Source organism: Schistocerca gregaria, chromosome 6 (assembly GCF_023897955.1).
Source record: "Schistocerca gregaria isolate iqSchGreg1 chromosome 6, iqSchGreg1.2, whole genome shotgun sequence".
NCBI lineage: Eukaryota > Metazoa > Arthropoda > Insecta > Orthoptera > Acrididae > Schistocerca > Schistocerca gregaria.
Genome location: NC_064925.1, coordinates 87,202,461 through 87,216,477, shown reverse-complemented (window position 1 = coordinate 87,216,477; position 14,017 = coordinate 87,202,461). Strand labels below are relative to the sequence as shown.

General features: G+C 44.2%; 1 protein-coding gene and 2 non-coding genes across 3 annotated transcripts in view; 2 read left to right on the top strand and 1 right to left on the bottom strand.

Moving 5' to 3' along the window:
• LOC126277955 (uncharacterized) overlaps positions 1–14,017 on the bottom strand; it is a 1,123,821-nt gene that overhangs the window by 753,165 nt on the left and 356,639 nt on the right. The window lies entirely within an intron of this gene.
• On the top strand, positions 9,406–9,479 carry Trnas-cga (transfer RNA serine (anticodon CGA)). The gene has a single exon. It is a non-coding gene; the product is annotated as a tRNA-Ser (tRNA).
• Trnas-cga (transfer RNA serine (anticodon CGA)) lies at positions 9,705–9,778 on the top strand. Its single transcript has one exon. It is a non-coding gene; the product is annotated as a tRNA-Ser (tRNA).

The window sequence follows — 14,017 nt, the reverse complement described above, 5'->3', positions numbered from 1 at the left end:
GCGATTTGCTGCCCAATCAACCGTTTATCACAGGTTAGAATGCAATATATCCGACGGCAGTTTGTGCCATTATCACGTTGTTGTCACCAGCAATTTGGAGGCAGCTATTTTCCCCCAATCGAAGTACTGTACTCTCTTGCTGTGCTTGCACGACTTGACAAGTAATGAACCAGGCGTTGGACACAGTCTGCAGGCGATCTAATAGGCTAGCGCCACTGCTCCTGCCCATTCTGGGCTCGACTATCATACTGAAGACATCCCAGTCAAAATTTCATTCACCATAAACAGACGCCTTCTCTCTCTCTCTCTCTCTCTCTCTCTCTCTCTCTCTCTCTCTCTCTCTCTCTCTCGCAGAAGACCGTGTGTTGGTGGGAGGCTCAGTGGCTGTAAGAGAGGAATAATAAGCTACATGCCGTAAAATCTTCCGTACAACTTGTTTCCCTCCTTCTGACCATGACGAGCTATGAAGGAGCCCTTACAATGCTTAGATACGACATTGTCCGTTGACACATTGCTTTCTCTTACTTCGCGAACAGCTACTCGTTTGTGTGGATCACAGCTGTCGTTTCGACACACACTTCTGGCCATTAAAATTGCTACACCACGAAGATGACGTGCTACAGACGCGAAATGTAACTGAGAGGAAGAAGATGCTGTGATACGCAAATGATTAGCTTTTCAGAGCATTCACATAAGGTGGCGACACCTACAACGTGCTGACATGAGGAAAGTTTCCAACCGATTTCTCATACACAAACAGCAGTTGACCGGCGTTGCCTGGTCAAACGTTGTTGTGATGCATCGTGTAAGGAGGAGAAATGCGAACCACCACGTTTCCGACTCTGATAAAGATCGGATTGTAGCCTATCGCGATTGCGGTTTACCGTATCGCGACATTGCTGCAATTTTAATGGCCAGTAGCGCATTTTATTTGAGCATTTTTATATGGTCACCTGAGGACAGGTCTGGTTGTCCCACAGAACCTGTCCTCTGTTTCAATTGATAACGAGGCGAGTGTGGTTCGTGATTTAAGACTTTGTGTGATGGCCGGACATCTTCCCGAAATAATGGATGTGAGATTTTAATGTGTCAGTGGCTCGGTCACCCATTATTTCTGACTAATTACCCACCCACAGTCGTCTCTCCCTTTTTCGTGTCCGTAGTTCATAGCTGTATTTTATTCTTGATTTTTGTTTAGTTATTCTGCAGTGTTTTGTCTGACTTGTACTGTCGGTTGTCGGTATTTTACGAATCTCATCTACTCAGGGTCGTCTTTTCAATTCTTCTACGTGCAACAAAACTTGGTTTTCCAAATTATTGTTATTTTTAAGAGATATACACCATCGTTCGTCTCTGTTTAATTCAAGTAAGGGCGCTTACGACCTTGCTACTTAGTGGTCTAACCCACAAATCACTATTATCATCATCATCATCATCATCATCTCTGTCTGTCTGTCAGTCTCTCTCTCTCTCTCTCTCTCTCTCTCTCTCTCTCTCTCTCTGTCTGTGTCTCTCTCTGCCTGTCACACACACACACACACACACACACATACACACACACACACACACACACGCACACGCACACACACAAACTCCCGCTAGCTCAACTATTCATTAGTTTTTATTTTTTTTTATTTTTTGCTGTTCCAGCTTCCTTGCTGTCCGCTAATTCTCTCCACTGACTTGGTCAGTCACGGGTAATTTACAAGCATAGTCACACGGAACGGAAGTGTAAGATATCATAAAACTATGTTTCGGTCCTGTAGTGAAGAGGACGATTATGTCAAACTTCTGCGTCTGACCAGACTTGAACACGACGTTCTTACCGAAAAGACTATACATTTACGGCAGCAGAGCAGAGCATCAATTACGCTGCTATGGAAACAGTTCACAGATTGTTGCTAGGCCAGCGATGTCTACTCAAACTGTCGAACTGTCCAGGATGATGGGTTTCTTCCCTAACAGCAACACAGTTTTCACGAAGTGTCACCAGAACGCAAAAGAAAACAACTGCCACATTCTTCACCCTGTTGTGCCTCTCGCAGCAGATTTTCCAAATTTCTCGAGAGGAACAAAATGAACGCTTCAAGCCCGCATCTCGTGGTCGTGCGGTAGCGTTCTCGCTTCCCACGCCCGGGTTCCCGGGTTCGATTCCCGGCGGGGTCAGGGATTTTCTCTGCCTCGTGATGGCTGGGTGTTGTGTGATACGTTAGTTAGGTTTAAGTAGTTCTAAGTTCTAGGGGGCTGATGACCATCGATTTTAAGTTCCATGGTGCTTAAGGCCATTTGAACGGTTTTTGATCTCTTCAAAACAAGGGCAAACAATGGTGACAGTTCTGTTACCAAGTTTAAATATTTTCTTTGATCCAATCGTTGACATAAAATTAATTCTGCTTTTCTTACTTATGTTTCACTGATACATTCAGTTTTCGTGCGAAAAAAACGCCATAAGATGCAGCAGAAATCGGTAAATGAAATAATATATTCAGCAAACCTATAAGTAATTATTATCCGTAAGATTAAGTTTCATAAGCAGTGCAGCTCACATCATTTGATGAGACTTGCCTCTACTGATGAAAAAAATTGCAGAAGAGCTCATTAGGTACTCATCAACTGTAAGCTGACATTAAAATGTGCTAGGTCACTTTCTTCTTCATTCTGAAGAGAAATAATTTCACTAATTTGAAGGGGTTGAAGAAAATCAGCCAAGCAATTGCAGACCAAAGCTTTATTTAGCCTTTGACCTAGGCTTCGATGTTTCTAAAAATATCTTCTTCAGAAGGAGTGGGTCTTGTTACTTCACATGATGGTAAATTACATTAGCTAAAGCCGAACGGCTGTTGACACATAAAAACAGGAAACATCACATGCCATGGCTTAAGACAGCAGCCAGATTACTGTCAGCATACCTCAGTATAAATGTTCGAATGTATTCGCCCAATGGTAAAGGCTCTTTTATACCGGTATACGACAAGAGCCGCTCGGCTTCAGCTAATGTAATTTACCGCCGTGTGATGTAATCTTATGAAGAAGATATTTTTAGAAATATCTAAACCTAGGTCAGGGGCTAGGTAAATCTTTCGTTTGCAGCTGGTTGGCTAACTTTTTTAAACCTCTTCAAATTTATACAGTTGCTGATTAGCAGCCATATTTAAGATTTTGAATTTCTTCATCGTTTGCGTCTGAAGTGAAACGTTGCCAACAAGAATTTATGCTTCCAGGCCACGTCATAGAGAAACCTACTGCAAACGTGACAACGTAGACCCTTATGTAAAAATGGTTCAAATGGCTCTAAGCACTATGGCACTTAATATCTGAAGTCATCAGTCCCCTAGACTTACAACTACTTAAACCTAACTAACCTAAAGACATCACACGCACCCATGGCCGAGGCAGGATTCGATTGGTTCAAATGGCTCTGAGCACTATGGGACTCAACATCTTACGTCATAAGTCCCCTAGAACTTAGAACTACTTAAACCTAACTAGGACATCACACACACCCATGCCCGAGGCAAGATTCGAACCTGCGACCGTAGCAGCCCCGCGGCTCCAGACTGCAGCGCTAGAACCGCACGGCCACCGCGGCCGGCTGGCAGGATTCGAACCTGCGAGAGTAGCAGAAGCGCGTTCCGGACTGAAGCGCCTAGAACTAGCCGGAACTTATGTAATGTAGAGTTGACCATCAGATGTCACGGGAAGCGGACACACCAGTATAAAGGGAGGCACGAAGTGTTGTGTCGTGAGTAGAGCAGCGGTAACAGCAGACTGGGGCAGTCAGGAGATCTCAGTGATTTGGACCTGGAATAGTCATTGGGTGTCGCCTGAGTAACTACCCGAACAGGAACAGTTCAACCGTCTCATAGCTTCACTGTTCACTGTTCGTGATGTGACTGAGAAAACACGAAAAACGGACCACAGCTAAATAAGACGGGATGTACCTCAGATACTGAAGGACAGCAACGGGTGAGTACTGCGGAGTGTAAATGAAACTTCCTGGCAGATTATAAAGTGTGCCAGACCGAGACTCGAACTCAGGACCTTTGTCTTTGGCGGACAAGTGCTCTACCAACTTTTTTTTTCTTTTTACTTCTCTTTTGGCCTGGGCAAATCTCACATGACATCCGCTCAAGCTGATCTTTGACTCCTTTACTCGGTTTTTTATTACAGAGCGTAATCAGCTCTCTGACCGAACGTGCTGAGCAACTGAGCTACCCAAGCACGACTCACGACCCGCCGTTGCAGCTTTACTTACGGCAGTACCTCGTCTCCTACCTTCCAAGCCTCATAGAAGCTCTCCTGCTAACCTTGCACAGCTAGCACTCCTGGAAGAACGGATAATCCGGAGACATGGCTTTGCCACTGGGGGAATGTTTCCAGAATGAAATTTTCGCTCTGCAGCGGAGTGTGCGCTGATATGAAAGTGAAAGGTTCCGAGTTCGAGTGTCAGTCCGGCATACAGTTTTAATCTGCCAGGAAGTTCCATTTCTGTACTCAGTGTTAAACGACCGTTGAGCCGGTGTAAAGAGCGTCGCTACAGGACACTGAATGACTGTAAACGAGTGATTTGCACTGACGAATCACGCTATAACCTGTACCGATTCGATGAAAGGATTTTCATTTGGTGAATGCGTGGAGAACGTTAGTGCCATCAGGTTTAGAGCCACAGTGAAGTACGCTTTAGGTGATGTTACGCTAAGGGTATGTTTTTCGTGGTTGGGATGTGGTTCCCTTGGCGTGCTTAAGAAAACGCTCAAATTGGATCGACACGAACACATTTCACGGTATTGTGTACTGCGTATGGTAAAGGAAGACTCCAGAGACGATGACTGTGTCAGCATGAAAATGCACCCTGTTATGAAGCAGAATCTGTGAGGCAACGGTTTCTGGAAAATGGAGTTCCTGAAATATCTGGCCTGCTCAGCGTCCTGACGTGAGGCCTATGGATCATCTTTTGGGTGAATTAGAACGTCGATTTTACTCCAGATCCCATTGTCTAACATCACTACATTCTCCTGTTTCGGCTCTAGTGAAAGAACGGGCTGCCGTTCCTCAGCAGCCTTTCACATCCGTCAGTGAAAATGTGGCCAGCAATGACGGCGGAGGTTGGACACACCTCACATTAATGTTGACTGGTAGGTGTGAGGATGGTTTTGATCGTGCAGTGTATTTCTTTCATCACGACGCTATACACGGAGATCTGAGGAAGGTTGTATGCGCTTCTTGGTTCCACATGTCGTTGATTTCAACAACAGAGAGACAAACACAAGGCATCCTGAAGCAAATGCACTGTAAAAATACAAAGCACAATAACTTTATCTTAGAACTCTTCCATTTGGTGTATAAAAACAACAATATGAAAATTGTGATTCCGCCTTGACACAAAACACGTTGTTATTTGTTTACTTAATATATTCCCCAAATAAGTTTCGGCGACAAATGCCGCCATCATCAGTGCATCTTTAAATCTAAAACATGCAGAAAACACCGTAGTTATACAAACACGGTAACAAATTATTAGATTTTTACTGGTTTTTTTTTTTTTTAGAAATGTAGTTGTTTGTGGATACTTTCCCACTATCTTACACTACTGGCCATTAAAATTAATACACCACCAAGATGACATGCTACAGACGCGAAATTTAACCGACAGAAAGGAGATGCTGTGATAAGCAAATGATTGGCTTTTAAGAGCATTCACAAAAGGTTGGCGCCGGTGGCAATACCTACAACGTGCTGACATGACGAAAGTTTCCAACCGATTTCTCATACACAAACAGCAGTTGACCGGCGTTGCCTGGTGAAACATTGTTGTGATGCCTCGTGTAAGAAGGAGAAATGCATACCAGCACGTTTCCGACTTCGATAAAGGTCGAATTGTAGCCTATCGCGATTGCGGTTTATCGTATCGCAACATTGCTGCTCGCGTTGGTTGAGATCCAACGACTCTTAGCAGAATATGGAGTCGGTGGGTTCAGGAGGGTAATAACGGAACGCCGTGCTGGATACCAACGGCCTCGTATCACTAGAATTCTAGATGACAGGCATCTTATCCGCATGGCTGTAACGGATCGTGCAGCCACGTCTCGATCCCTGAGTCAACAGATGGGAACGTTTGCAAGAGAACAACTGTCTGCACGAACGTTTGCAGCAACATGGACTATCAGCTCGGAGACTACGGCTGCTGTTACCCTTGACGCTGCATCACATACAGGAGCGCCTGCGATGGTGTACTCAAAGACGAACATGAGTGCACGAATGGGAAAACGCCATTTTTTCGGATGAATCAAGGTTCTGTTTACAGCATCATGATGGTCGCACCCGTGTTTGGCGACATCGCGGTGAACGCACATTGGAAGTGTGTATTCGTCATCGCCATACTGGCGTATCACCCGGCGTGATGATGGTATGGGCTGCCACTGGTTAAACGTCACGCTCACCTCATGTTCGCATTGACGGTACTACGAAGAGTGGACGTTACATATTAAATTAGTTACGAACCGTGCCTCAACCCTTCATTCGATCCCGGAGTAACGCTACATTTCAGCAGGATAATGCACGACAGCATGTTGCAGCTCCTGTAGGGCCTTTCTGGATGCAGAAAATGTTCGACTACTGCCCTGGCCAGCAAATTCTCCAGATCTCTCGCCAATTAAAAACGTCTGGTCAATGTTGGCCAAGCAACTGGCTCGTCACAATACGCCAGTCACTACTCCTGATGAACTGTGGTATCGTGTTGAAGCTTCATGGGCAGCTGTAACTGTACACGCCATCCAAGCTCTGTTTGACTCCATGCCCAGTCGTATGAAGGCCGTTATTACGGCCAGAGGTGGTTGTTGTGGGTACTGATTTCTCAGGATATGCACCCAAACTGTGTGTAAATGTAATCACATGTCAGTTCTAGTATAATATATTTGTACAATGAATACCCGTTTATCATCTGCATTTCTTCTTGGTGCAGCAATTTTAATGGCCAGTAGTGTATTTATTTTATGTTATGACTTGTTTTTAACAAGTACTGTCGCTGTTTGCGGCATATTTTCTGTAGTTTTTCTGCTGGCGTTTTTCTTGCCGCCTAGCGGTTCTAGGCGCGCAGTCCGGAACCGCGCGACTGCTACGGTCGCAGTTTCGAATGCTGCCTCGGGCATGGATGTGTGTGATGTCCATAGGTTAGTTAGGTTTAAGTAGTTATAAGTTCTAGGGTACTGATGACCACAGATGTTAAGTCCCATAGTGCTCAGAGCCATTTGAACCATTTTGTTCTTGCTGCCGTTTTTTCTGAGAGTACATCATGTCAGCCGCAACTGTGTGAGTGGCTATTATGTCAGCCGCAACTATGTGAGTGGCTGTTAGTTAACAAATACTAAAAGGTGAACTTACGTATGTCAGCGTTATACACTAGCAGATGACATGATGTGCGCTGAGAAAAACGGCAACAGAAAAAGCACAGCAAATAAGCGGCAAACAGCGACAATACTTCTTAAAACCATGCCATAACATACAATAAATAAGGCAAAAGGAAAGTATCCACAGACAACTACATTTCAAAAAAACGAACAGTAAAAATGTAATAATGTGTTACTTTGTTTGTGTAACTATGCTATTTTCTGCATGTTTTGGATTTAAAGACGCACTAGTGATGACGGTATTTGACACCAAACTAGTTGCGGGAATAATTAAGTAAACAAATAACAAAGTTTCTTCCATTGTAAGACGTGTATATTTCTATTGTTCATTGTCAAACCACAATTTATGAAAGATGTTTATATTTTTATTAATAGGATTAAGTACGAATAATTAATATTTGTCATTTTGGAAATAACTGTGGTTGCAGGGAATGTTTGCACCAAAGTATTGTTGGCGGGAGAGACCGCACATTGATATAATTTTAAAAAGGGCGGGAAGACCGCGCACGGATACATTTTAAGAAAAGAGCGGGAAACACCGCGCATTGATACATTTTGTAATGATAGCAGGGATTGTCTGCAACAGAAAGCATTGTTGGCGGGAGAGACCGCACGTTAGCGTTCGTAGGAAGTCAATAGTAAGCGAGATGTGAAGCGAGTCGGTAGCAGTTCTGAAGCGGTGTGCCTGCCAGCCACCAGCTATGATTTACAAGAGATTATAAACGGATGTAAAGAGACATCAGCTAACTATTATCACAAGAAGAACTAACATTATTGAACTCAAGACCGCTGAAGGTATGTTTGCGCAATGCTGATTGTAAGATTACTGTAAAAAGTAAGTCCCATATGAACGTTTGTAAAATCATTTCATTACCAACAGTAAATATTTGAAGAAAAGTTTTCAGAATGTAATTAATTTTTGGCAGCAATGTTGCACTACTGATTATAATCCATACCAAAAACCATCAACGTAAAACTTTGCAAAATTTTATTGCTGTCAAGAAAAAGTTTAACTATGAATTACGTAGCGTAAGTCAAATTAATTAAAGAATAACATCACCTTTGCTATTAAAGAGTAACGTCAGCTTTGGTAATAAATACAGCCACTTATTATATCAGCCCACCACACCTAACAGAGTATACTAAAACAGACTAAGTATATTCATGTCGCAATTTGGAGAAGCAGTCAGATGGCGATCCAGTAACAGTAAAAAGGTAAGGAACAGTTTTGGGTTATTGCAGGTAACGACTGAGGGCCACGACGACGACACATTCTATGTTTCGTCGAAATAATCAGAAAATCACTTTTAATAAGCAGCATTTAAATTTGTATGCGAAGATTGCACTTATTATTATTGAGACAGAGAATTAATTTGAAAGGGAAGATTTCATTTGTTATTATTAAGCAAGAGATAGAAATCCTAAGGGAAGGTTTGATAGGTTATTGTATAAGGGAAGGTTGCATAACAAAAGAGATATAGAGAAGACGGCAAGTTTCAGCATCAAGGCGGACACACAATTCCCATATTGTTGTTATACAAAGCGCAGAAAATATGTTATTAATAATAAGTTATGTGTTATCATATACAGGAATAAAATGGCATAAGACGTTGTAAAATGCTTTGGTGATGTAAAGAAAGGAGTTATGCTGATTATGTTCGCGACTCCTATTAAAGCATTGCCATCTTGAAGTGTTCCAATAAGACGCAAACCGACAAGACGTTAGTAACAAGGAATAAGTAAATAGAATGAGATTTTCACTCTGCAGCGGAGTGTGCGCTGATATGAAACTTCCTGGCAGATTAAAACTGTGTGCCCGATCGAGACTCGAACTCGGGACCTTTGCCTTTCGCGGGCAAGTGCTCTACCAACTGAGCTACCGAGCACGACTCACGCCCGGTACTCACAGCTTTACTTCTGCCAGTATCCGTCTCCTACCTTCCAAACTTTACAGAAGCTCTTCTGCGAACCTTGCAGAGTGAGTACCGGTCGTGAGTCGTGCTCGGTAGCTCAGTTGGTAGAGCACTTGCCCGCGAAAGGCAAAGGTCCCGAGTTCGAGTCTCGGTCGGGCACAGAGTTTTAATCTGCCAGGAAGTTTCATATCAGCGCACACTCCGCTGCAGAGTGAAAATCTCATTCTGGAAACATCCCCCAGGCTGTGGCTAAGCCATGTCTCCACAGTATCCTTTCTTTCAGGAGTGCTAGTTCTGCAAGGTTCGCAGAAGAGCTTCTGCAAAGTTTGGAAGGTAGGAGACGGATACTGGCAGAAGTAAAGCTGTGAGTACCGTGCGTGAGTCGTGCTCGGTAGCTCAGTTGGTAGAGCACTTGCCCGCGAAAGGCAAAGGTCCCGAGTTCGAGTCTCGGTCGGGCACACAGTTTTAATCTGCCAGGAAGTTTCAATAAGTAAATAATCTGCGATCGAGTTCCAGCTGGGTCCACAGTTGTTATCTGTCGGGGAACTTCAGATCGTTGCCAAATCTTCTACACGAAGCTCTTCTGACGTGCTTCGAGGTAATCGATTTAATGACGTCAGACCGACGTCGCTTTGAATAGACCGACACTCTACCTACTCTACAGAGCTGTGTAACAAAAATGTGACTGCCAATTAGCGTGACATGAAACTAACTGATGCAGCCACACTTCTTTTTTTCTTTTGTGCTTGTACTTTTGCGCCAAGTAACCACATCCAAGAGGGAGGCTACGTGATGTTGCTGCGTGCCAAACAATCGAGTATTCACCGCCGTGTTTTCGGCGAAGCGTATTATGTGGGGTCGAAAAAAGGCGGTGCAAGCATTCTAATTCAGATCTGGCAACGTGTTTCTAGAACAGTCTGTGCGCTTCTCAGAAAAACTCGCGAAAAAATGGCTCATGACGGAACTCAATGCTACTTTGATCCAGTTCTACAAAAATAGCCGCGTACCGGGTCGATTCGCAACACTACGGGAGTCTTTAGTATCTCTGTGTGTTTACAACACAGACTGTATACAGGAAAAGTTTGCCGCACACAGCAAATGAAGTACATAACTACTGAATGGGTCATGTATGAATGACGTTCTCGTAAAATATTCAAAGAATTCGTTCAATTTCACAGGAAAACTGTAACGGCGTTCATTTTTCATGTTTTAAGGACCGCACAAGTTAATGAAAATAACGTGATAGTGCAATCATCATATTTTTAAGTAGTCGTTATGTAACACAGGTTTGGGGGACTGTTTTATATTTTTCAAATACCTTTTTACCTATAAATGTCGGAGCGACTGAATACCAACAGTTTAACACAGCTGGACTTGGATTGTTTCAGTTTTAAGAATCGAGAAAGATTCACTCACACTGTAATAGCTCTGAAACCAGTAAATAAATAATTGTGTTGCTCAAGCTCTACTGAATACGAAAATTTATAAGCCCCGTAAATATTAGTGTGCTCCACGTGCGAAATAAGACCCTTTTCCTGACAACATTGCACTCGAGTTCTCTTCTCAGTTTAGTGCAAGTATATATTGAGCGTATGTAAGAGCCACAGCACTGCATGGTGAAATGTTGCAGTGAATCTACCGAAATGTTGTTATAGTTAAGTATGAAAACAAATGTCAGTTTAAGCTCCATGATGGGGTTCTCGTTCTGAATAGAACCAAGGGACTCGCTGAGCCTTAAGTCTCGATCGTATGGTACATACGGCCACTTGCTCTAAATCGCTAAGATATCGTGGTAAACTTTGGGATTTTATTAATTAACCCATAGCATGAGCACAGTGTCTGTCGATCAGGGTTCGGGTGGTGGAGGGAGAGAGGGAGAAAGGGCTCGTAGGTGAGGGGGCAGACATCACCAAATCTCTCCCCAAATCCTGCATTTTTAAAAATGAAGGTTCGTTGCTCTGCTACTTGTAAGTTTCGAACCGTCTCCAGACTCAATGTTGCGCTTTACAGTGATCTGTCGACTAACATGAACTTTGCCAGATATGGACCACTGCTACACTTGAGATATTTGTATTTTGATTCACATCGATAATTGTTTAATTCTGAACTAGTGGACAAACCTAGCAATGTCCAGGTGTTTATTTATAGCTGTATCCGTGACATTGTTTGCGCGGAACATTTTCTTGCTTATTGAGCTTTTATGTACACTCCTTTTTAAGTACGCTACTGGCCAATAAAATTGCTACACCAAGAAGATGACATGCTACACATGCGAAGTTTAACGGACAGGAAGAAGATGCTGTGATATGCAAATGATTAGCTTTTCAGAGCATTCACACAAGGTTCGCGACGGCGGCGACACCTACAACGTGCTGACATGAGAAAAGTTTCCAACCGATTTCTCACACACAAACAGCAGTTGACCGGCGTTGCCTGGGGAAACGTTGTTGTGATGCCTCGTGTAAGTAGGAGAAATGCGTTCCATCACGTTTCCGACTTTGATAAAGTTCGGATTGTAGCCTATCGCGATTGCGGTTTATCGTATCGCGACATTGCTGCTCGCGTTGGTCGAGATCCAATGATTGTTAGCAGAATATGGAATCGGTGGTATCAGGAGGGTAATACGGAACGCCGTGCTGGATCCCAGCGGCCTCGTATCACTAGCAGTCGAGATGACAGGCTTCTTATCCGCATGGCTGTAACGGACCGTGCAGCCACGTCTCGATCCCTGAGTCAACAGATAGGGACGTTTGCAAGACAACAACCATCTGCACGATCAGTTCGACGGCGTTTGCAGCAACATGGAGTATCAGCTCGGAAACCATGGTTGCGCTTACCCTTGGCGCTGCATCACAGACAGGAGCGCCTGCGATGGTGTACTCAACGACGAACCTGGGTGCACGAATGGCAAAACGTCATTTTTTCGGATGAATCTAGGTTCTGTTTACAGCATCATGATTGTCGCAACCCTGATAGGCGACATCGCAGTGAACGAACATTGGAAGCGTGTATTCGTCATCGCCATACTGGCGTATCATCCGGCGTGATGGTATATGGTGCCACTGGTTACACGTATCGGTCACCTCTTGTTCGCATTGACAGCAATTTGTACAGTGGACGTTACATTTCAGATGTGTTACGACCCGAGGCTTTACCCCTCATTCGATGCCTGCGAAACCCTACATTTCAGCAGGATAATGCACGACCGCATATTGCAGGTCCTGTACGGGCCTTTCTGGATACAGAAAATGTTCGACTGCTACCCTGGCCAGTACATTCTCCAGATCTATCACCAATTGAAAACGTCTGGTCAATGGTGGCCGAGCAACTGGCTCGTCGCAATACGCCAGTCACTACTCTTGATGAACTTCGGTATTGTGTTGAAGCTGCATGGGCAGCTGTACCTGTAAAAGCCATCCAAGCTCTGCTCCATTAAGTTTCGGGTGTGCAGCCGCAAGAAATCTTCTTCTTCTAATATTTCGGCTGTGTAACGTTCAGTCATCTTCAGAGTGAGCCACAAACTTAATGTAATAGTCTTTGCGCCGCCAAAACCTGAAGATTCACATTCAAGCTCTGTTTGACTCAATGCCCAGGCGTATCAAGGCCGTTATTACGGCCAGTGGTGGTTGTTCTGGATACTGATTTCTCAGGATCTGTGCGCCCAAATTACGTGAAAATGTAATCACATGTCAGTTCTAGTATAATATATTTGTCCAATGAACAGCCCCTTTATGATCTGCATTTCTTCTTGGTGTAGCAATTTTAATGGCCAGTAGCGTAGTATGATTGGGGACATGAACGATGAAATTGTTTGCTTCAGTAGTATAGGAGAGAACAGCTTAAACCTGATGGTGTGAAAAGAAACTGCACAGTGCCTTGCTCGGTTTTCTGCACCTATTTCGCAGTTTTCGTACAACAACAGCGTAAAGTGCCCTCGAGCTTGAAGTTTATGAGGTCTTTATTATCGACGCTGAGTCAGTCCTTGAAGCTTCTGGGCTCCTTTTATCTGTAAAGAGATCTGGCCAAGGCAGTTTGTCCGCCAGAGATAATCCTTCACGTGTAGCAACATTCGCCAAGGATTCCGGGCGATTTGGGAGGCCACTGGTGGGCATGTAGGCTGTAGAGAGTGGGTCGGCGCGGGCAAAAAGCAGACGGAGCGGCTGGTGCGTCCAACCTGGTGCCTGGCCTTCCGTTTACGGGACTCCAAGGCCCGACGCCACTTACGTCACCGGAGCAACAGGTGGAAGCCCGCCGTAGGGCGGTTCTCCCCAAGAACCCATCTCGGATGGCTAGCAGACGGCGGCTAGCTGCGGTTTGTGATACTACGCTACGGGAATGTTGAGCCGCGATCTATATCTTTTACAAGTGATATTGCGTTTATTGTCCAGCTTTCGATAAATCTGCTATCAACAATGAATCTAAACGCATTACGCAGTAGCTGTATGCTACGCGCCTACGGTTTCATTCCGTGTGCCACAACCACAAATTTATTGAAGAACAGTTCCATTTTCCACCTTGGCTGTTATACAATCACTGTTGCCTACACAACGATCACGTGAGTTCTGATTTTATCCATTTTCAAGTGGGCGAGAACTATGTCCTACACTAGTCATCGCTTTAAAATAAGTTCTACCGTAGTGGCACACAAACACAAAGCCCACTTTACAACTCACAGAGCATATTGCCCTACCCGGACTG